This window comes from Stegodyphus dumicola, chromosome 2, assembly GCF_044657685.1.
Source record: "Stegodyphus dumicola isolate Sdum_Otavi_A_Nest chromosome 2, ASM4465768v1".
Taxonomy (NCBI): Eukaryota; Metazoa; Arthropoda; class Arachnida; order Araneae; family Eresidae; genus Stegodyphus; species Stegodyphus dumicola.
The window spans coordinates 118,022,269-118,048,705 of record NC_140769.1 but is presented as its reverse complement, the minus strand read 5'-3'; the positions used below and the strand labels follow the sequence as shown (position 1 = coordinate 118,048,705).

General features: G+C 29.8%; 2 long non-coding RNA genes across 4 annotated transcripts in view; both read right to left on the bottom strand.

Annotated features, from left to right (window-relative positions):
* LOC118202438 (uncharacterized) overlaps positions 1-10,730 on the bottom strand; it is a 43,662-nt gene extending 32,932 nt beyond the window's left edge. The window contains exons 1-2 of the long non-coding RNA XR_015039548.1: positions 10,474-10,730; positions 2,303-3,877 (exon numbers count right to left, since the gene is read on the bottom strand). This is a non-coding gene — a long non-coding RNA (uncharacterized LOC118202438). The remainder of the gene's footprint in view (positions 1-2,302; positions 3,878-10,473) is intronic.
* A 10,002-nt stretch (positions 10,731-20,732) lies between these two features.
* Positions 20,733-26,437, bottom strand: part of LOC118202436 (uncharacterized) — a 72,590-nt gene continuing 66,885 nt past the window's right edge. For all 3 annotated transcript variants that reach the window (XR_015039544.1, XR_015039546.1, XR_015039545.1), the window contains one exon: positions 20,733-22,233. This is a non-coding gene — a long non-coding RNA (uncharacterized LOC118202436). The remainder of the gene's footprint in view (positions 22,234-26,437) is intronic.

The window sequence follows — 26,437 nt, the reverse complement described above, 5'->3', positions numbered from 1 at the left end:
AAAGATCACTACAATATTACCAACTGAAGATTGGCAACTTTTGCTTACAAGTGTACTTTTTAACAATTATATTCAATTTAATAACATCTTTAAACAAATACAAGGTATATCTATGGGCGGCAACTTTTCAAATGCAATCTGTGAATTATTCCTATTCACACAAGAATTTATTTTTGTACGTCCACTTAAAATTGAAGATAAAAAATATTACCAACAGATATTTCGTTATACAGACGATGTAATTGCCTTGAACAATTTCAACAAAATTGAAAAAGCAAATATTTACCCATCTTGCCTCAAGCTAAATACCACTAATACAGTTCAAAATATGTAGTTTACCTTGATTTACATATTCTGAATTACAATCTTTTAAAAATATACGATAAACGCAGAGATTTCAACTTTCCTACACTAAAATTAACTAACTGGAATTCTAATATTTCTAAAAGGGTCATTGTCAATACAATTAATGCACAACTTCTTAGAATTAAAAAAATTTGTAATACTACAAAACACCTCCAAGAAGAAGTTCTCTACTTTGTTAATATCTTACAATGCAACCTTATTCCAAATACAGTCATTAAAAAAAGCTGGCATTTACCTATTCTTTTAGACTTTTTGAGTTAGATAATGAAATTTTTTACTTAATCCCATTGGGAAGGTAGTTAATGGATGGCTAATTCAAATGATCTAATGTAACAATGTAAAGTTAATTCCTCTCGCAACTTCAATTTTACTCTCCACGTTTGGCTCAGTACTTTAAATTCTATTCTTGAATAGATGTTTAAGCTTTTGCTGGCCATACCTTTCCTTTTACTGATTTTATGGGCCTTTTTTATTTTTAGTAGCTTAAAAGCCCTCTAGCTTGAAGAATTACAATTTTAATTAACAATTTACTGTATTTTTCCAATTTCTTGGCCAATTTTTACCATTTATTGGAATTAGCCATTTTGAATTTCACCTCATCCCAACTTTATGGAATTTGCATCAAGCAAGATGCCATCTTGAACAAATTTCTTCCTTCTTCAACTGTTAACCACCCCCTCATTCTGAGTCAGGTTGTGCCAACAGTCTGTCACTTTTAATTGGCTGTTGCTTCATGACCTTTATTTCCCCTTTTACGTCATTACACCTTGTTGGTGAGCTTCTTTTTTATCTTTTCTGGAGGCATATGTCCATTTTTAAAGCATCGCTCTTCACAGTTGTTGTCGTTGAGCAAGGTCTGTTTTCAAAATTTTTTCTTTCCCTTGTTTTAATTTTTGGTCATAGCAAGACCCAAATTAATTCACTTTTAGTTTTAATTTTTAAGTTTTTACTTAGTTTACTAAGTTTAAACTCTTTAAGCTAGTAGGTCCTCTCTAAAAATCTTGTATTTTTGACTAATAGCAATTCGCTATTTATTTTATTTTGTACATTTGCCTAACCAGGCCAGTTTGTATAATTTTTCCTTACACCATTAATGTGTTTACCATTTACTTTTAACAAGCGGATGCGTCGGGAAATGAAACAGAAAAATTGAGACTAAAGTTTTTATCTAGGTTATTTTATCAGTTAAATAATCAAAAAGTTTCATGTACAGTCTTGATTCTTCTGATTTGATGACACATAATATGGAATTCGCTGGAATCGAAAATCATTATGCATTTCCCCTGAAGAGTCCACGATGAGATTAAAATTAGGCTAATTTACCATTTACCGCTTTTTGTAATTTTGCTTATGTCTTATATAACTTTTGTATTTCTATTCAAATGTTTTAAGATAGTTTTAACTTTAATCAACATATTACTTCCAATTTGATTTAAGTTTTAAATTCACTTTTTATTTTTTAGTACTCTCATGACAATTTCATTTATCTTGTTTTTACACTTTTCATTGAACTTTATTTTAACTTGTGTTAAAATTATTCACCGGAACCACAATATCACACCGACTTTTCAGCAAAAGCATGTAGAATATTCTTTTTACCTTGTTTTCTAATTTTTGCAGCTCAATGTGCAAAAATCCTTGACCACAAAGGTCTTTTTTTGTTTGTTCTCCTTTCTTAAATTATATATATATATATACATTAAAAGCTTGGAAAATACAGGACAAGAAAATTCTATAGTAGAGCATACAAAAAATACGATTCATGGTAGAAAAGCCAAATGAATGGAATTAATAGTCTACAATTATTGAAGCTATCAACATATTTCTTATCAACTTGGATATTAAAAGCCTAACTTTAAAATAACATGATTTAAAAAATGAATTTTACACATTAATATTGTGTAGGGCTCAATCAGATGAAAGTAAAACATCTTACCAGATAATGAAATGCCATCAACCATGAAAATTGTCAAATATGTTGCAAAACTTGCACCAGTCACTCCAGCAAAGGTAGAACAGAAAAGATCATTCTTTATTCAATTAAATAATCAACAGATACAAGTTAGATATACATCACATAAAAAAACTTAAATTGCTTATCATAAGTTTTTCCGCCATTTTTTTTTTTTTTTTTTTTTTTTTTTTTTTTTTTCTATTTTTAAACACAGTTGCCTGTTGTACCCACAAACCACCTAATAAAAACAATTTTTTCCATACTAGGATTCAGCAACTTTGAAAGCACTCCACTACATCTGCTCCACTAAAATTCTAACTTTTTTTTTTTTTTTTTTTTTTTTTTTTCAAAATTTGAGTGCAAAACAGATAAATAGCAGTTAACTTAAAAACAAAACTGAATTGAGAATTAATAAGCTTTACATAAAACAAAAAGTGAAGATCTTACGATTGTCCTATGACATCATACTTATTTAATATTGGCATTAAATAATACTATTCAGCATCAGTGTCCTATACATGATTTATAATGGCTTTATAAGTTTGCTTAAATTTTCAGGGGGTTCAGAGATTCTTAAAATATTCCAGTTACTTGAACAGTAGATAGCTGAGCTTTAACTGTATAAATACTGCACAACTATTGTTATAATAGCCATGTCTAGCTGAGTAAATTCAATTTAGTCCTGCATCTATTATACTGGTCAGTGATATGCCTAAAGTCAAATTGGAACAAAGTAATTAACCTGATCCTCAGGTCACAGCTAACGGTGCTGCTATTTCAAGAAGCTTCTGAAGGAAGACGAAAGGGGACAAAGATTCTCTTTCTCAGAACTAAAATAAATATTCACCTATATTTATATTCCTTAAAAATTTATCTCAGAACGATTTTGAATACACATGGCATATTTGTAACAATTTAACATTTGAATAATATAAAACAGATCACGAAATATTTTTATTTAAAATATTCAGTATTTGTTAATTTATTTAATTTTTCACAATTCCTCTTAGTCTTGCTGGAATTTTTAATTTTAGAAATTGAGGCCTAAATTACAGTTTCTTTTAATGGGAAAATAAAATTATTTAATTACTAATAGAAATATTGAAAGACCTTATTTTAAGATACAATTGTTTGAATATTCAATTGCTCTTAAAAACCATGATATGAATTTCAATAAATATGTTAAATTTACACTGTTAGTAAATGTTGTATGAAGAAATTTATAATAGCATTTCATAAACAGCAAATCAGGTCAAGAATTTTCTTGCTGTTAATTTGAAAGAGACAGCAAATTTAAAATTTCTCTTCAAGGCACAAAATTTAGATTATGTTTCATTACAATATGACTTTTCAAATGCTCCTTTTGCCTAAAAGATTTATTACATACTATGCATTTAAATGGCCTTTGTCCAGTATGAATCAACATATGACGACGGACATGAGTTAGATATCTAGTAGTGTATTTACAAAACATGCAAGTATATATGGTGATTCCCATTGCTGTTTTTTCAGTTCCATAAAAAATAAACTGTTCATCTGCTCTGATATTTCTCATACCTATAAAAGAAAAACCAAGCGTTAAGAAGCTGAAAAAATTTATTTTCCTCTTTACTAAGTTTAAGATTCAATTATTCAAACAGAAACTAAGAAACTAAAAGAAAATGGCAAATTAATACATAAAAACACACTGAAGGAGTGAAAATGAATAACATTCACGCTGATAAATGATGTTAAAACTTGACGTTTAATGAGGTAAAACATTACATTTTTCTTGAATGATGACCATGAATTAGGAATAATTACATTACAACACTATAATAAATTTGCTTCAATTTTTAAGAAAAATACATAATACTATTTTTTCAATTTTATCTAACTGCCATCCGAAACTTAGAGCATCATTATTATGAATGATTATATAAAAAAGGAGATGCAAACAAGTGCATTAAAATAAATGCTAATTTTTATGACAGTATCTTAAAAAGGGAGGGGAAAGAAAGACACCAATTTGCAACACAAAATAATCATATAAATAATGTTTATATATAAACTGTTAATTAAAAGACTGCAAATAAAATTTCCACAGAATAATTCTTTAGTGAGATACAGTACATCCACAAAAGAATAAAGACTTAAAGCATCAATATATATTCAATCTTATATTGATAATTATATATTCATATAATTATATTCTATATCTTATATTGATTTTAAAAAATAAAACAAAAAATAAAACGGCAATATTTTAATACACAATTACCTATACTGCATTCAAATACAATATTACCATTTTGAAATACAATAATGACTATTGCAAAGAAAACACCTTTGTAACATTTTTTTAAAGAATAGGCTACGGCCATATATTAACTGGAAGGATTTTTCTTACCATTTAATGCTCAGAACAATGGGCTACTGCAATATATTAATTGGAAAGATTTTGGTAACTGTTTAACGCTTAAAAGACGGGTGTCCTAAGAATTCACCAGAGCCGCAGTGTCTCAAAAAGACGGCTGTGGCTGAAATATCGGCCAGAGAAATTCTTCCCCCCCCCCCATCCTTCAGGGTGCAATGATAGTCATTGTCCGAATAACCTCCCTTATGCAATGATCTTCGCGCCTCCCAACTTTTTGTTTTTGTAAATTCCCTTTTGTTTCCCTCAGCAGTTAAATCTTATCTCACGGCAAAATTTTTCAGCTGGGTCAAAGGATATCTGGTTTTCCAATATGTTCTTTGGTTGCCTTTTGCATGATTGACTTGCTCTTTAAAATTCTGCTTAATACTTGGATGTGTTTTACTTTTGCTATGTATATAAGAAAAAAAAAGACTTAACTCAAGAAGAAATCGAGAAATTGCTTCAAGATCTTGATAATGAAGCTTTTGGTGACAGTGATTCTGAATGTGAAACTGATAATGATGAAGGAAAAGAAGTGTCTTCCTTTATGGAATTTCAGTCTGTTTCGGAAGATGTCGCAGACAAAGGAAAAAATATTAATGAATTTCATTTGGAAGACTTAAGACATAAATTGCGTTGATCGTGATATTTCGATGAAAATAGGTATCTATTCTTTTAAAGGAATTAAACGCATTAAAAGAAAATGCTACAGAATGCGATAATGAAATTGATTTTTTTGAATGCGTATTTGAAATGCATATACTCGATTTCATAACATTCGAAACAAATAAATATGCCGAGGAGTTTTTCAAATTAACTGAAAGCGTTTCTAAAACAGCTGATTCGCGAAATGGGAAAAATGTGAGTGCATCGGAGCTAAGGAAATTCTTAACTCTGATTTTGCTTATGGGGCATAAAATATATAAATAGAAAATATATTTGCTTATGGGGCATAAAGATAAAGATAATTTAAAAGACTACTGGTCGATTGATGAGTTGATCGAAACCCTGTTTTTTGGTAAAGCCATGGCAAGAGATCGATATCTAAACATTCTTCGATTTCTTCACTTTCCTAATAATAAATTAGCACCGAATAAAGATTTTTAGTATGACCACATGTGGAAGATTCTGAATGTCTTTGAAATATTAAATTCTGGCTTCAAAGACGTATAGGACCCTACAGAACTTGTGGTTGATGAAGTTATCGTTGCTTTTAAAGTTCGAGTAATCTTACGCCAGTACATCCCGAAAAAGTGAAAACGTTTCAGTATTAAAGTCTACAAACTTGCAGATAAAAATGGTTATACATTCATCATGCATGTGTATATGGGAAAGGATAAAGTTTTAGGTGATGGAGAAAAATGTTCTGCACATCGAACTGTCACTGGATTTGTTGAATCCAGTGACAGTTCCCACAATTGTTTCTTGAACTTCACCGTAAGTCTGAAATAAACAGCTGTGGTATCCTTAGGTCAAATCGAAAATATTATCCGAAGAATCTGGCTTCTCCATGAATGAAAAAAGGTGAATGCAGAGAATTATTTTCACAGGGTATGGTAGGTACGTGCTGGAAGGATAAGCGAGAAGTTTTTATGCTGAGCAACATGCATAATCTATCCCGAGAATTAAAATCTGGATCTGAAAAGCCAGACGTAGTAACTAGTTGCAATGCCAATAAGGGTTATGTAGATCTCATCAACCGAATGGCTAATAGCTACACATTTGGGCCAGAAAACTCTGAAGTGACCAGAAAAAAAAAAAAAAAATTTTCTCACTTACTAGACCTGTCTATTTTGAATGCTTTCATTTTGTTCAAGATAAAAAATCCTGGGGTAAAACATAAGAATTTTAAAGAGAATTTCATTTATCAAATGGTTCAGAAAAATTTTGCTCAAGAACTAAAGGTAATGTCCTCGCCTAGAACGCCACAATCGGTTAAAAGGAAACTTTCAACGAACAACCACGACCAACACTAGCCATTTCAAATGAAAGTTCAGAGACGTTGCGTAGTTTGCACTAAAAACAGAATTAGGAAAGGAACTTCAATTTCATGCAAGAAATGTGATGTTGGACTATGTAAATTGTTTTGAAATTTATCACACTAGCAGACTTGAGATAGATATAAAATTTAATTCGAGCGCAGCCATTACACCTGTGACTTATCATATCAAATATACAAATTTGAAAATAACAACCAAAAAAGGGGGGAGAAAAAAGGCCTACCTTTAGGCAGAAATTTGAAAAAAAGATTTATGTATATTTAATCAACCTATACACTTGCACACATACATTACATACATATAGACATATACAAGCATATATGTATATATGTATATAATATATATATACAGACACACATACGTGTATAACGTACATATTACACGCATGTGGATATGACAAACATGCATATAGATATATAGTCTATCAGTGGTCGAGTGGTTAATATCACTGAACACTGGCAATTTGACTTGAACCTCAACAAACGGGATGGCTGCATGCCTGTTTTCCTTCCCTGTAACCTATGAACCAGTTTCCCTTAGAATGTGATCCACGAAGGCATTCCCTCCTGTGTGCTTTGCCCTGTTCACGTAACCTAACACTAATATGCCTTTGCGTATGGTATATACATATGTAAATGAGGGTAAGCCTGCATATACTTGAAAGTCACAGATTTAAATTCAAATATTATATTATTTTATATTTTTCTTTCGCATTCAGCATAGAAGTTTTATTCAAAAATACGAAGGAGATGAAACATGATAATATTCCAATTACTGGTTATTTTATGGAAAGAGACTAATTCCCCTTATAAAATTAGGACTTTCTGTGAGATCAGCAGTATTTACTCTTATATATTTGCTTTCTATATTTCTTTTATTATAAATATTTGTAAATCCAAAACGTGGCAACAAAGCAAAATGTATTAAATTACAGTTTTACAGAATTTATTAAGATTTAACTTTTAAAAAAAATCTCTCATTAAATTAGCATTTACTCTTCATTTCTTAGATAATCAAAATGAATATTAATTAAAATATAGATACATATGTATCCTTTTGTTTTAACTTCTTTCTTATATGAAAATTGTACCCGTATTTCCATACTGATAACAGTGAGGTCATACCTTCGATCAACTGAATATGACGTAATGGCATATCAGTGATATTGATATATACTGGTGGTTCTCGAAGGTTTTATTCTTTGTTTCAGCTAAAAAAGCTTCTGTTATTTCCTTCACGTACACAGGTACAAGGTATATATGGGCCGGTTTCATGTAAAAAGTCCTTAACAAAGGCCCATCAGTGGCCGAGCGATAAAAGGCACAGAACACTGGCAGTTTACTCCAGGATTCGAGTCCTGGCGAAAGGGCTGGTTGCATAAGCGTATTCAATGTTTTCTTCTTATGCAACATGCATAGAAGCGAGTTTCCCTTAAAACATCTTCCATGAAGCGCCCTCCCTTTCGGTGTAGTACCTAATATTCCGAAATTTCGGAAAAAATTCCACGTTCCATACTCAAGGACCCCATTCCAGATATGAATTCCTGGGGTATTTACAGGATTCCTTGCCAGTGTGGTTTAATTTACATTAGCCAAACTAAGAAAGCCTTAACATTTCACGTTAAGGAACATGAGGCATATGTTAGAAAAAACGAAACACAGAAGTATTCTGTTGTTCAACATTGTTGGTCCGAAAATCACACTTTCAATTTTTCTGATGCCAAAATTATTCAATAAATATCTTCCTTTGGTAAACTGGGTTTTCTAGAGGCATTTCACATTCAAAAAATATTTCTGTTCTAGTTAACGACCCTAACTCCAATCCATCTTTGCTTTCAGCCTTTAAAGAAATTATTTTTTACTTCTGGTTTCATCAACAGATGGCACCAGTAGCTTACCTCCTGACCAGACTTTCTTATCTTATCTAATCATTAATCTTATCTCGTTCATTTGCGCTTTTGCAGCTGAGGATAATGATTCAGTAAAACCATCGAAACTAGTCCTGTGAAAATTTGAAAATATAACGCTGATTTTTGTTGTTTGACTTCTAAATTAATATTTGTTGGGCGTGTTATTGTAGCTTAATTAAAGAAACGAAACTGAAGAAGCCTTAATGATACGAGTAAATGCACATTTTAATACAAGTTTGTACATTTACAGCATTATTTGCTACTTTCAACTGGAATGATTTCATGCATGTATATTATTATAATTAGAGAAAGCAACTGATGCAAAAAATTTAATAATTAAATTTGCTGGAAGTATGATTTTGAACTGAACGGGCAGATACTTTGCATTCAAATACCATATGTTTCTGAATGAATGTTGAATATACCATATTCAAATACCATCTTCTTTGAAGCACCATATGTCTAACTGACACATGGTGCTGCAAAAATTTTGATACATTCAGAAATTACAAATGGTAGATTCAGTTAGAATTAACATGGACAATAGCTATTTTGAAAAGCAGATTTTTCATATCATCATAGAATAATTAAAAACTGAGACAATTAAATAATCCAAAAGGAATCTCAGATAGATAGCTCCTCTATTCTTCATCATAAATAGAATATACACTTACACATGTAAGTACGGTATGTTACTACATATGGTATGTTGATGTATGATATGGTACAAATGGTATGTTGGCTATAGATGTTGCCTTTACACGCTAAAGAACAATATTTTGATTGTACATCCTCACAACAAAATTTAGCAAACTACAAACAAATAAGAAACATTAGCCGTAAGAAAGAAATTTCAAAATAATTAATTCATTTTAAAATTTCAAATACTGATTACAAATTAGCCAAGAAATTAGATTTCTAATGCGTCTTGTTTGTCACAGTATACAAAATCTAAGCTATTTGGAATATTTTCCTGCATATTTCAGAACACCAAATTCTTATCTGACAAAGACAAATTATCTAAAACAAAATGTGAGTTTCAAATGCAGCTATCACACAGAAATTTCATACATTTTACATAAAAAAGGCAATATATGTTACAATTAAAAAAAATAAGAGCACTGAATTTTTTGAACAAGGTGTGAATTTCAAATGAAATAATCATACAGAAATGTATTCGATTTACACACACACAAAGCAAAATACTAAATTTTAAAAATGCAACCTTTTAACAATCTGAAAAAAAAATATATATATATATATATATATATATTTGTTTAAATTTACTTAATCATAACTTCATTCAGGAAAAAACATATTAAAATATTTAACTGGACAATTTTTTGCTTAAAGAAGAGCAACCTATGTCAGATCACTCTCACTAATTTCATTGAAAAATCTCTGTCAATCTAAACTAACTCTTTTTTTTTTTAATTTAAAGGATTAGAAATAGCATTCTAAAATAAATTTTAAAAAATAAAATAAATAAAAAAAAACTAGACACATTTCTTAACCCACTGATGGTATGGTCATTTTAATCTAGTCATTCATTCTCTAAGATATTTTTTTAGTTATTTCTTTTTTTCATAATTTGATTGTTATCAAAACAAACAGCAAAGTAAATCATGATAGGAATGTTATGTAGATACCTAGGTCCTATGCTAGGTAGATACAATACTTCACTGGTGAATCTAACACATGCATTCATAGAGTTAAAGCATCATATGTGCACACAATTATAATAAGTTATTCAAAAATCGACCATTAGACAAAAGATTTTAATTCAATTTGAAAAAGATAAAAAAATCTCTAAATCAAACGAAATGCTAAAAAATAATTATCACATCACCTGTTAATATCCATTTTCATATATTTTTACGATGTTTCATTATTACATGAACCTTCAAATGAATTTTCTGTCGAAATTTCTGCCTACATATTTGACACTGATATGGCCTCTTTCCTGTATGTGTTAATATATGACGGCGAACATTATGTACATTTCGAGAATTATAATTACACACCGTACAGCAGTGCACTTGATTGAAACTTTTCACATACATTTCTGTTTCAAAGAATTCTTGACAATTTTTTATGTAATAACTGATTCCTATTAAAAAAAAATTAAAAGTAAGTAGAATTACGCAAAGGTGAGAAAAATGAAAATATGTTTAAGAAATTTGACATTAATATTCACAAAAAATAATAAAATATGACAGGCTGTTTAGTTAAATTGTAACAAAGTTTTACAGAACAATACAAGGAGATTTTATATTTAAAATATGAGTGATGGGGTAAGTGCTATAAAGGAAAGATTATAAAATTTAACCTTTATAAAAGACGGCAAAAAAAATTCTCTTTTCAAAATGCTATAAATTAAATCAATTTCAGAAAATGTAAATCATTTAAAAAATTAATGCCTTTTCAAATACGCCAGTATATTTATTTTATTTGTATTGAGGGGAAAATATATACATAGCCATAAAAAGTGAAATAAAGCAAAATATAGTCTGCAATTTAATTTTTGGGCCATTATGTTAATCCAACCAAAGACAGTTAATATAAAAAGGAAGGATATTACATTGATGAAAACAAATTTTTCTCAATGTAATATCCTTCCTTTTTATATTAATTTATATTAACATCTGTTATAACTGTAGCATAACCACAGTTATAACAGATGATAAAGACAAAGATTTTGAAGTAATGTAACATAAAATGTTGATACTAAAAGAATTGAGTATAAATTCAAAATTTACGTTTAAGATCATGTAAAAGGAAAAGCAGTACTATTTGAAGAAATGAAAAATATATTTACTCTTTAAAATATCTTATTTACCCACATACATTTTTACCCCTAGTTTTTTCAACATTAGATTTAGAAACTTTTGTTTTAAGGTAACAGTGCAAAATGTATGCACAAATAATAAATTATTTTGTATGAGTAAAAAGAACATTATTGAAACTGAAAAGTCATTTGCAAACATAATATTAATGTTGTTTTATGTGTGCTTTTTAATGTGATGTATTTATCATTTAACCCACCTGTTTAGAAATAGTATACATTGCATATTTCCCCCCTTTGCAATTAAAATTGGAAGGAAAAAGTGATCAAATACGTGAGTAAATATGATATTAAAATATTCATGTCAACTATCTAAAAGATTACAAAAATCATAATAAAAATAATGAGGTCTGTAAATATAAAATCATGCAATAAAAAACTTGATAGCACAATAAATTACAGCACAGCTGCATAATACTTAAAATTAATATCCTAATAATAAGAATGCAAATTGCTAAAAAAAAAACTGAATACTTCTTTTCAAGACTTTCATTTTAGTACACAGGCACGGGATTTGAAGTTTGGGGGAAAGAAAAAACTAGAATGTCATGTCCCTCTCCTTTAGGTCTCTTTTCTGGAAGCAAAAAATTTAATTCCTGAAGAAAAGGGACTTGCATTAGATCACCCTTGAAACTGGTACAGTTTTATTTCAGATTTACGCCAATCTAAAACTGCATTTTTTTGCTTAATTATAAACTTTAAATTTCTCTTGTAATTAGATACTGTTACTAATGTTTAATGCACGTGACTAGTTAACTAGTCACGTGCATTTTTTCCATTTATAAATCTTTCCACATCTATAGATGAATCACTAATGAAGAATAAACACTTAGGTTTTATGACCAGAAAATTTTATTGCTATTCCCTTTTTATTATTATTATTATTTTAGAGACTTTAAAAACAGCAGTCATTCTTTGTGCATCAAGAGCTCATTAGACTGATTAAAGGTTAATACTGAGGACAAATTTTGAAGAGAAGAATACAAAACTAATTTTTTTGTTACGACTTTTTAATATAATTTGATTACATTTATAAGAAAATAACATTTTCATCTTTAATAAACAATAATCTCTAAAACTGTATGAGCATGAATGTGTATATAATACTTTTATGCAATAAAAAATATAATGTCATTCTGATTTTTATTTATTCATCACATATAATAATTTTATATATAAATAGATTATAAGATTTAATAATAAAAATATCTGATATGGTTTGTTTCACTGGCTTCCATTTTTAACACATATACATGCATATACAGAATAGATGCAAAAGACATCATTTCCTATTTGAAATTACTAATTCTAACTTTTTCCCTTGGATGATGTACATTTTAAAAAATTTTTCTAATATATAAGCTAAATAAGGAGAAAAATGAGTCAGATTCAATCACCTTTAGAACTCGCATTTATATTATTATACTTCAAAATGTTTATACACTTAGAAAACATTATTCTAGCATACATATATATAAATATATTTATTTATGATTTTATAAGTGTGATGTTTTTTCTCCATGCCGAACTACAATTTCTTGGATTCTCTGTCAATGCAAATAAACATAGTAAATCTTTGATTTTCAAGTTTCTCAGTAAAGAGCAAGGTCACTGCAATTATTTTTCATAAATATGAACAAAAACCAAACATTTACTTTATAATTTAACAAATCACAAAACATCCTTCTTTTGAATAATGAAAATAAAATATTTAAAACAATGCAAATTGATCTTAAAATTCAGATTTTAGTTTAACATAAGTTAAACATTTATGATATGCTTACTAAATCATTAAAGTTCAAGATATAAAAGAGTAAAAATCATGTATTTAAAATGAGCTGTTCAAACTAGTAATGTCAGATGGTTAAAAAATTTGCTATGGTATTATTCTCTCATAAATTACTGACACATGGAGACGCGAGTCCTCATTTAACAAAGAAAAGATATAATTTTTCATGACACGTCTGTGCATTATTTTAACTGGTTTTTTTGCACATAAGGTCTGAAGCAAACATATCCTGCTCAAGAAACTCTATTTTGCCAGGATATGAAATTCAAAAAATAAAAATAATAACATCTGAATTCAGGTTTTAATAAGTACACTAATATATAAATATGACAGAATTTTTTAAGGAGATGACGCACAACATGCCATAGTTGATGGATGAAAATATAGATGGAATCACCAGCCAGTTCAACATTTAGGTACGCAAGTAAACTAGCATAAGACATTTATTTATTATATATATGTGTGTTTTATACATAAATATATGCAAAGCTACAAGATTTAATATGGTTTGGTTTGTTTGTTTCCATTTTCAATACATGCACATGTATATACAGGGTGGGGAAAAGTAACTACTTTTTATTTAAAAGTGCTTAATGATTTTTGGGTGGGGGTGTGAGGGGGAGCAGGATGAACCAAAATATTTTATTCAATTATTTTATACATATTAATTATTTATACATCTTAAAATAATTACATTTGCATTTTTGTAATACACTTGAAATGAGAAAGAGAAGCAACATGCTAGCAAGTCAGAAGCAGAAAAGAAATGAAGTAGAATACAATTATGGTTTTATTTTATTCCTACTGGTTAATCAAGGCTTTGCTTTCTAAATTTTAATATTATTATTGGTTTAAACATTTTTTTTTTTATAATGCAAGTACAAGAGTGTTATATGAGAATCACATGGCAGAAATTAGTTTTCAAATGACACAGTTCAGACAGATTTATTATAAGTGTGTTACTATTGTTTATAAAAAGAGGACATAACCAAATTAAAAACTAGACCCAGGGACTGCTGAAATTTAGAATTTTATTCCACATATTCACTATCTTACATATAAAGCAAAATAAAGATTTCATATTATATACTTTTTATCTTATATATATATATATATATATATATACACACACATAATACATATACTATACACATTTATACATTTTTCATGTTTCAAAAAATGTCTTATAGTGTCATAAATATTGTAGCATGAATGTGCACAAACATTAAATCCTAGGTTCTTTCCTAAATCCCCCCAAGCAGTTTTTAATGCAAAATATAGCATATCATTTTTATGGCATTATCTGCCATTTGTGGAATATTATTTGATAAAATGTCACTAAGTCACTTTTGCAATTTTTTCCCTTTTGATAGATACATTTCATTTACACAAAATCAAAGATTTTTTTATTTTATATTTCTACAGCTTCGGTACTTTTTTTCTGTTTCTCACCAGTGGTTGGCAAATTAATTATTTATCATACCATATAAACTGCTTGTTCTAATTGACAGACCATTTTAAACAGTTTTATCCCGCAGTATGATACCAGTTTTTTTAATAAATCATAGCAAACTTATATAGTTATATCTCATTTCATAAGAATACCCTACATTCATTTTCTGAAAAGATATGGTCATATTCTACATTTATTTTGGATTCATGACATTCTTTTTTTCATGAGATTATGCAAAAATTTCAAGAAACACAAGCCATACAACTGCAAACACAAATTCACAAACTCATAGAATTAAACATGCCTAGCAAGACTGTTGATAACTGCCAGCTGATGCTTTCCTTGCAATATAAGTATGACTTTTATTTCTAATACTTAATAAATTGTCTTTACCACGCATAATATTGAATTCTAGCTTATAACCTAGACTTTTTTGATATCACAGAAGGAAGGAGGTGAGCTGCTTGTTTAATCAACCAAAAAATATCACGGCCAGGGGAAAAAAGGGAGGTAAATCAATTTAAGAGTTGAAAAATGAATTAAAGTTAATGCTATGTAAAGAAGTTCTAAATAACGGCTATCTAAAGTTAAGAACCTGAGGGTTATCTGCATAACACAGATGTTTTCATAGAAAATTATATAAGCCCACCAGCTGATAAAATATTCATGTAATACATTTCCTGAAGTAAAGATGACACTTAAGATTTCAATATATTTTAAACACTTCATTGTTCAAAGGGAGGCTGTAATAATACACTAAAGCTTAACATGCAGGTGCAGATTAATGTATAACATTACAGCTGGAGCACACTAAACTGAGAACATTAGGAAAGTTCCCAATCACCAAATTTCTTTATTTTTTTCATGTAGTTCTTTCTAGTGAGAATTGTTTAGAAACAGATACACCACATTTGAATATTGCTATTTTGTTTCTCTCAGTGTAAAACTTCCAATCTTTTTTGAAATATTGCTTTATAATTACTTATCTACTTTTTCCAGATATAAGCGATTAGAAGGCATATGTATGCAGTCTAGCCGTAAAATATCTTAATTTTTACATTTTGCTTCAACTTTGAGGGAATTACAAAGGAAAATTATGGACAGATGACAGCATATTTTATCAGTATCAAAAATTTTTAATAATCAGGAGTCAAATTTACACTGAAAAATAAATTATTTATACTGACTGAGATTTCTTATTAAAAAAACTTACAGAATATATACTCAGTGGATGTACACTGCTTGCAACTTTCCTTGCATTTTGGTTTCCCATGAAGTGCAAGTAATTTATCTGATATTATTAGCAAATAAGAATTCTGGTTATATACAAGTCAAAGCAATATACAAGGTGTGGCTATTAATTTCCAGGATTGCTCTAATAACACCAGAACAGGTGATGTGAAAAACGTAACCTTTTAATATGTTTTGAAGTAATCTACATCTGCGTAATACACTGTGTTAGGCTGTTTAAGTTGTGGAAACAACTTTTAAAGTCTTCTTCCGGAAGGCTCTTCAATGTCAACATCACATTCTTCTTGATGTCTTCAACACCCACAAAGCGTGTTCTTTTGATCACAGTTTTGAGTTTGGGAAACAAAAAGTCTGCGGGGGCCGAGTCAGGAGAGTATGGCGGAGGGTGCAGCTCAAAGATCTCATGCTTGGCCAAAAACCTCTTCACTGGCAATTTGAGGATGTTGAAGACATCAAGAAGAATGTGACGTCGACATTGAAGAGCCTTCTGAAAGAGGACTTTAAAAGTTGTTTCCACAGCTTTTACAGCCGAGCACAGAAGTGTATTACGGCAGATGGGGATTACTTTGAAACATATTAAAAGGTTATGTTTCTCACGTCATTTATTCTGGTGTTATTAGAGCAGTCCTGGGAATTAATAGCCACACCTTGCATTTAACACTACCTAAATTTTGTGCTATAGCATCTTGTTTTAGGCTATGATAGCATTTTTTGTTTGATTTAGTATTACACAGCAATGGTAATGAGAGTTTGTCAGTTTAAAATATTCAGAATTTGCCAGTTCCAAAGTTTTTTAAATGGGCAATAAACTATGACTATATTTATTACAAAATTTAAATCAAAAAGAACGATAAAATACTAATGTTTTTCTTTTACTACTCTATAGTCATTCAGAGTAGTAAAAGAAAAACTTTATGCAAATGATTTTATCAAAATTAATATTAACATTATTCCTTACACTATTTTCTTTTAGATTTCATAATAACAAAACTTCAACATTTTAACAATATGATCATTAATGCAAAACAATATCCATATGTTATATAAAAAATAATTTAGAAACATGAGTTTCTCCGATCCCGGTATATAATTCAAATTGTGTTTTATCACAATATGACTTTTCAAATGCTCTTTCTGCCTAAATTTTTTACTACATATTCGACATTCATATGGTCTCTCTCCAGTGTGAATTAACATATGGCGACGCATATTGGCTATATAACTTGAAGTGTATTTACAAACTGGGCAGTGATGCAAGTTAAATCCCAATGTAGGCTTTTCACTTCTAAAGATTACTTGGGATGTAGCCATGCCATTAATTATGCCTAGAAAAGAAAGGGGAAATACACATCACAGAATATAAAATACATTTTCTTTAGATCAGTTTAATTACACATATCTATAAATCTTTAAAAAATCATTAAAATAATGCATATAACTGTATAGAATATTTAAATTTAAAAGAAAATAAAAACTTCAATTTTCTACTTACATAAATGAACGGTTTAAAATATGCATGAATTCATATGTATCATTCAATTAATAAAAAAAAATTCTATTATTTTATGTAAGTATAAATATTTCTAATCAACAGTCTTACATAAAATTACAGTATGCAGAGCTTATTAACTCAACATAAATAAGGGAAATTTACTTATCACTTAAAAGTTTTGATTTAATGAATTTTAAAGTCATTTACATTCAAAATACCAAATTTAGATTAAGAAAAAATTTCAGGACATAATTTTCAGAAAAGCTCTTACCCATACCAAACTTGGGAGAATGAATAACTGCAATATTAAGTATATAGGCTCTATATTTAACTTATTCACTTGCAGTGATCAAACAATTCATTCAATATGGCGGCAAAGTTCAATAGACACATCATTTCAGGAATCCAAAATTTAATGCCTAATGATCATGCAGATATTTTTTTTAATTAACAGACATTAGTTTGTCATATACTGGGTGAGAGAATATAGTCACTAATATAAATGAAATAAATGCAGCTCTTTTTTAAACTATGTGTTTCAGAAAATAGCAGTCTAATTATGTTGACAGTAAATGCACACTTTGAGTCATAAAAAGCCTTTAGAACAATGTATCCAAGCACACAGCAAACGAGTTATCTGTAAACTTCATAATAATTTTTTTAGAATGAAGAATCTGATATTTAAAAACTATATCAAATACTGAAGTAATTCAGCAACTGCTGTTCTGTACTATTAAAATACATGCTTCTTTGTAAATTATCTGTTGACTCTTTTATTATGATATATTAATGTAAAAGAATTATAAATATATTTCTGCCTCCAAAAGAACTGATTAATATAGAGCCTATATCTATTACACCAAGATAATTAAATATCCTTCAAGATAATTTTACTTCATAACTCTCATGCAACAAATGAAAAAAAATAATAACATGTAAGAAACAATATAGTTCCTAAAACTGAGTAACACTTCAACCAGATCTGCTGTAAATATGCCTCATTAGAGAAACTATAAGAAATAAGAAGAAAACTGAAAAAGATAAAATATCTGAGAATATACCAATGTAAACAGAACATTAAAAAAAAATTATTTTTAAGAAAGCAACAAAAGTGACGTTAATACTTAACACATTACAATGCAACAGTACTGCAGTCTGCTTCTGACTGATGGCACTTCACACAATCCTTGCTGTAGGGAAACATGAAGCAATTATCTTTTTGTAAATGTACGAGGCCTGTCACTTACGTAACTCTCATCCACATATTTTCTTTTGTTAAGTGCAGTATAACAGCCGCAATTAAGTCTATTAGAATGTACATTTTATCTAGGAAAATCGTGCATACGAGCCAGTTTCCCTTAGAAAGTCCTCCACGAAGGCATCCCTCCCCTTTGGCATATAGCCCTCAAGGCTTTGCCATAATCACACTCACACACATTATCTAGGAAAATCAGTAATTCTTCTGTACAGCTTCTTGAGAGCTTACAATGTACAGCTAACAATGCATTATGTTTTGGGGAAATAGTCATACTGCCATAAGCAATTATCCTATAGAAGCACACACCATTGTCATCCACTCAAAGCACTGAAATCAGTGGAGAAATGTACTGTGTTATTTTTGACATCTAAACAAAATCTTAGAAAGCCAAGTCTGAGGATGCACAGATCTGTTATTCCAATAATATACCCAGGTGTACATTTATTTTCCCATGCACTTACATCTTCTCTCCATTCACAGTTTGCAGAATAAAACACATAACCGAATACAGGAAGTATCTGTCCATAGTTGAACTAATTCTATCTTCAAAATAGTTATGGAAGCAGCAATGTCTAAGATCATGCAGCAAGAAAACTATTTATTTCCACTTCAACATAAGTTTGTGATTTGCCCTGCAAAACGATAATATTTATAGAACATAGATTGATGAGTTTTTTGCTTTCACTAATTTCTGCTTTTCACATTATTTTTACTTAAATTACAATCTAACTGTACCATTAATAGAATTAAACTAAATCTGATTTAACATTATCAGGAGGAGGATACATAAGACTCAATTATAATTCCCCTTCCACTTAAAAAGCCTTGTATTTCTGTATTCAGAATCAGCTGATGAATTATTTTAAAGTTTTCTAACTATAACAGTTCATCCGAAAGTTTTGAAGTCCTCCTAGACAGAAGGAAAAATTCAATGTCAAGTAAAAAAATAAAATTAGACTTTTTCACTGAATTTAAAATTGAAATAAAAAATAACAAAAATAAACCGAGAACATATAATTAACACTTACTCAGAGGACGAAGTAGTAATCCAGTAGTGAAAAAATAGTAAACACATCCAACTGAAGAAAATCTTTAATTGGAATAAAGTAAAAAGTTAAGCAATTTTTTGTGCTACGTAAGATTAAATTGAATAAAGTAAATGTAGAAATAGAATCCACTAGAAATGAAGGAAGAACACCGTAATCAAACTATAAATTTTGAAATAACGAACAGACGACTGTTCACCAATTCAAAACTGACACCAGGGGTTACCAGTTTGGCTTCTATGGCGAAACAAATTATTGAAGTTAAGTTAGAAATCTCCTTAAAGGTAAATTTAATGCTGTAAAATATTTTTAAAATTTTTATATAAAAGGAAGTATAGAGAAAAATAAGAAAAGATACAAATTTTAAGTCTTCACATCATGAGCTTTTGTTTATCTTGAAGACTGGAATATAGTAGGCCCTATGTTATTAACAGCTCAACAAGAAAAAAATTAAAAAAACTAAATAAAAATAAAAACTATAAAACATTCTCAAACATCCTTCTCTATTTGAGCTGCTGAAAAAAAATTCATACTTTTAAAAAATTTTATAGGCTGTAGACTTCAGATTTTTTAAAAGAATGTTAGTGAGGCTAATTGGTATTTCCTTTTTTTAAACATTTTGATGAGAATTACAATTTCGTTATTGTTGTTCTATTTCAGTGCAAACTTTTATAATCCTGTTAATATGATTAATAACTGTATTTGCTATAACTTTTTTAGAGATGTTAGAGTACAAATTCATAAGTTTTATTGTAGAAAAGTTAAAATTCTCTTTTATCAAAAAGTTTTATTTCTTTAAGATTATGAATGCTAAGATAAAAATAGTCTGTTTCTAATTGATTTTTATTGTTTTTATTATGTTTTAGACAGTTGGAGTAGATGCTGCCATTTTTAATAATATTATTATTGTTGAATGTGATAATGTTATCAATATATCTGAAAGCATGTTCAAAATTATTGAAATCAATATCAGAAAGGTTTTCTAAAAAATTTAATTCTTTGAAAACAAATATAGGTTACATAGATAAGTTGAATATGAACTTCCCATTGGAATCACATTTGTTTCTATGAAATTTATTGGTATTAAATTTCACTTTTTTTGTCTTTGTGTAATTGGGTTCTAAATTTCTTACTTTTTGCCAATGTATATATATATATACATTTACACATGTTGCCCATGCTTGCTACAGAAACCTGCCACTACCAAAAGTAATGCAAAACATATCCAAATAATGAAAGTAAACTGAATTCATTCTCATTATGGTGATTACTCCTTACACTATCTCTTTTTTTTTAGGACAAAACAGGTCATTATATGAACCATTTCTGTGCATGCATATATATACAATATATATATAATTTTATATATAAAATATGGAAAATACTACATTTTAATTTATATTCAGCAAAACAACAAAGTAGAACAAAACAGTCAACAAAACTATTGCATGAAACTGAGAAGAATATATAAAATTAGAAATCTTTTACAAAAATTCAAAGAATCAAAGTACCATAAAAATCATAAAGAAGTAATTTACATTTCTCATGATGATAGTCTGTTTTTCAGCTAACCAATGAACAAATTTAGTTAGGGAAATTGAAAACCTAGAAAATTTTAAATTGAATTACACATTATTTGCCCAACACTGACAAGCTCTGAGTGTAAAAAAGACAGCTATTAACTAAAAATTTTTAAAGAATTGAAAATTATACACAAACTCAGTTAGCATCAAGAAATGATTGCTGCACATGTCCGGAACTTTTGTGCATATTTTTCTTTCTTCATTATATATATACATTCACATATATATATATATACATAATACATATTCTTAACATTTTATGTGTATACATACATGCATGTATACACAAAATGTTACGAATGTTTCTATCAGATTTCAAGATACAAAAATGTGTATTTCAGCTAACGTACATGTTACATTTACTCGAAAAAAGAAATGGTAATAATTTTTCTGAGAGTTAAAAATATAAAAACATGTACAAACAAATATACATGTGATATAATATGAATAACCCTTTTCACTCATCACATACACTTATAATACACACACAACAAAAACACTTCATACACATATAGTCTATTGTTCTATCTTATTACATAGTAGCATTAACTAATAAATAAAGTTAGCAAAATATAAACAACCTTTGGCAAGATACAAAAGAAATATTCATATTAAGTTATTTATTAAAAATAATACAGATTTTGAGTTTCAGCTATTCCTCTGTGTTTACTAAAACTATGACATTTTAAATGTTCATTTCGTCTGAACTTCTGACCACATATTCTGCACTGATATGGTCTTTCTCCAGTATGAATGAAAACATGATGACGAATATTTGTTTTATATTTGGAAAAATATCCACAAAAACAGCAATGGTACATGTTATATCCATCCACAGATTTTTTAGCTGTATATGAAGCTTGTCTTCCAATAACACTTTTTTTTCTGATCCCTAAGTGAAGAAAAATATAATTTCAGAATACATACAAAATACCAAGGGGGGGAAGAGTTCATGCAGTTAAAATTATACAACTGCTCAGTGCATCACTTATAGTTGCAGGGAGAATATTAATTCAATTATTCTTTACTATATATACATAGTAAATAATAAGTTAGCAAGTTAAATAAGTTATAAATAATTTACTGCTTGTTTCATTTAATCATAATGTATACTAATATAAATGACTAAACGAGGCAAGCAATAAAGTATTTATAGCTTAAACATTTAACTATACTGGTGTAAGAAATTAAGAGAATTTTCATATTTGATCTACGATCTTCATAACTACTAGACAGATTTTAATAAAATTTGGTATGAACATAGGTTTATATAATACAAACAAAATAAAATTCAACAGTTATAATAGACACACACGTTCGTGTGTAACACTCGAGGGAGTCTGAAACAGCGGTTGCAGAAGACACAAAAGAAATGAGTTAATAGGGGGTATGGTCCTCTCTTACAGCCATACAGGCCTCGCAGCATGATGTCATACTGCAAATATGGCAGTTTATCAGTGCCGTGGCAATTGGTCCCACTCATTCAGCAATGCTGTTTTCAGTTCCTGAACGGCTCTCAGAGCCCTCCCCAGAGCGTCCCAGACATGCTCTATAAGGTTCAGGTCTAGAGATCTGGTTGACCAATCCATCCTGCAAATATCTTCACTCTCGAGAAATTCGTTGACCAGAGGAGCTCTACGTGGCCTTGCGTTATCATCCTGTAAGATGAACTCGGGACCCACTGCATCCTGGAAAAGGCAAACATAGGGCTCCAAGACCTCATATCTATACTTCACACCAGTCACAGAGCTTCTGTCAAAAGCATGGAGAGGTGTGCGGCCATACAACATGATGCCTACCCAGACTATTACACCGCACCACCATAATTGTTGATTTCGCGGACATTTGAGGGTAGGTGGCAGGTCCCTGGCTCTCTCCATATGAAAGTACAGCAAGAATAAGTGTTTAAGCTAAAACGGTAATCGTCGTCGAACAGAACAATCGCCCATTGCTCCGTACTCCAATCACTATGCCGCCTGCACCATGCTAATCGGACTCTCCTGTCCGTAGACGTGAGCAGGACGCTAACTCTTCTGGCAAACAACCCTCTCTTACTAATTCAGAAGTCAAACAACAAGTCTCCTGTCCGTAGACGTGAGCGGGACGCTAACTCTTCTGGCAAACAACCCTCTCTTATTCAATCTTTTGGAAACAGTCACCCTTGTTACACAGGTTCCTGTTGCCGCATACAGGTCCCGTGAGAAGCTGTAGCCCTCGCTAAAATGGACAAATAGCAATTTTCTCTGGCCGTCGATACTCTTGGATGACTTTGCAAAAGCTTTCTCTTGATGGATCCAGTATCCTGGAACTGTTTCCATGGGTTACACACGACGCTGGGAGTTAAATTAAACTCTCTGCATATCTGGATTTGCCATAGGCCTGCCTCTAGCCTCCCCATAATTCGCCACCTCATTCCATCATCTAAACGTTGGTGGTTATTTATTTTTATTGTTACAATGTGAATTTAACTGATTGCTGCAAGATAACACCAAGAAATTTGCCGAGGTGTGCTAGCTATCGCAATTTGTCTTACCCTCCATGTGCTTATAAAGTCTGTTTTTCTACTGGCTTTGCCTACACACGTGTTCGCTTACGTATTTGCCATACAAGATTTGAATTTTTATCTAGAGAGTGGTTTTACACTTCAGTTCAGTTCTTTTCATGCAATTCGATAAAATATGTAAATTATCTTAATTTATTTTACCAGTGTATATAATTTCGGAAGGAATAATTTTTAAATACCTAAGTTTCCAAGTAATATTGTTAATTTAGTTTAAATATCATGCTAAATAACAATCAAAAACAAAGTCCAACATTAAGAATCAACGTAAATTTTAAATTTTTTTTTTTTTTTTTTTGCAGTGCTAGTTTTGATTGTTTTTGAACTACCTTCTTCAGCTGCAAATGAACCAATTAAAGGGGGAAGAAAGATAAAATAAGGATAGAGATAAGATAAGAAAAGTTGGACAGAAGTAAGATGGATTGCAATTGTAGTCATTAACAATTGTGGAAAAATTTTTGGGGGGTGGAGATGTGAAATGCTTCTAAAAAATTTAATTCAACAATGGAGGATATTTTCTGAATAATTTCGGCTGTAGAAAAATGGAAAAGTGTGATTTTCATTCCAACAATGCTGAGCAACAGCAGATTGCTGGGTTTCCTTTTTCCTAACATATGCCTCATATTCTTTAACACAAAATTTTAAGGCTCTTTTTGTTTGACCAATGTAAATTAAACCACACTGGCAAGGAATCCTGTAAACACCCCAGGAATTCATATCCAGAATGGAATCCTTAAAATTTTATTGATAGGAGAGAGAAAAAAACCCGAAAGTTAAATTTCTGCAAAATACGTGCAATTTTACAGCACATTGATGGAAAGAAAGGAATGACAACAGAATTCTTATAATCACCTAAAACAGAATTGTACCTTTTGATGCCGATGAGAATTTTTTAACTGCATGGTTTATAAAGTTGGGTGAAAATACTTTCCCAACTATTAAAGCCACTTTAGAAGTAAAAATCGCATAAGCCACTGTGGAATGACTGAAGATGCGGACCATGCTGGCACTTGTTCCAGTCTGAAAAATAACTGGTTAATTCATTTACCTATGTTGAGAAGAAAAAAAGGTCTTAACAGATTACTTTCCAACAACAAAACTAGGACTTATTAAAATTATAAAAGTATAACAAAATATGAAAATAAATATTATGTATCTTGATGTTATTATCCTGTACGCAGACTCATGACTGCAACATTATTCAAATTATCTAATGTGCAATTTATCTTGCATGCACATGTAAATGACTTAATTATTATAGGTTTATTTCTGTAGAGCTTAGTTTCTTTATTTAATGTCATTTTTATTAAGCAGCTAACTGAATGATGAATAAGTTGTTCACTTTGTGTAATTTTATTGTATATGCTCTGTAAAGTTCACAGATATTTTATATTATTATTGCTAAAAGCAAACTGTATCTTCTGTTTTTCCTGTAAAGTTGCACACATTAATTATTAATACAGATATTTGTTGGCAATGCCAGTAACTACTGATACCAGTTAGGGAAGGCAGTAGGTTGTCTCTTATTAGTGTCAAATTGTCCCACTAATCCATGCATATATCTTAGGCAAGGCAGGCTAATGTATGTATAATACTTACTGTGTTTCCATATTTACATTGCACATTACACCACACATTGTACTATGAAAATTGTTATTTCGGTCATGTTATATAACCCTTAAAGTTGACTATGAATTCTGTTACCTTATTTATACTCATGAAAAAAGAAAAATTTTTTGTTATAAAATTTAAATTACTAATACGATAGCACTTTTTAAATAAATGTGCATATACACAATACGAATAACCACTTTTACTCATGGCATACACATACACAATAGTGTAGACAATATATATATATATATATATAATATAGATATAGATTTTAATAAAAAATGTATCCTGGTTTTAATATGATTACACAACTGCATAAACCAAAAAGCAAATTCAGAAGCTTGAAAAACAAAAAACAGCCTTTGACATGCATGTTTAAGGCAGTGTTGATACAGTAAAAAGTCCGAACTCTGGATGTCCATTATCCAGAATAAACTAAAATTTGAACCTCAAAACCACCAACAACGTTTTCTCCTAGGCTTTATGCATGCGCATTTCATTTTCCCCCTTCACGCATAAAAAAAACATCTGGAGAGTCCTAATTCTTTATTTCACTTTGACACTAAATAACCTTGTTATTAAAGAAAAAAAAAAAACATTTTAGCATACATTTGTAAGATCAGTAATTTGGCTCCGTTGCTGCGTATCTGTTTTTTGGCACACATCTCAAACCAAAACATTCCACATAGATACATCGTTGATCCTGACATTAACCTCGCGAATCATTATTTATTATTATTATTGCTAATAATAGAATAGGGGAAAAGCTACATCCTGACTGCATTCAAGCAACTGTGAATAACCCAGTTAGTGTTATGATTTGGTCATGCATATCAGCAGATAGTATTGGTCGCCTTCATGTCATCGATGGAACACTGAATGCCAGAAAATACAGTGACACTATTCTAGAACCAAAACTTCT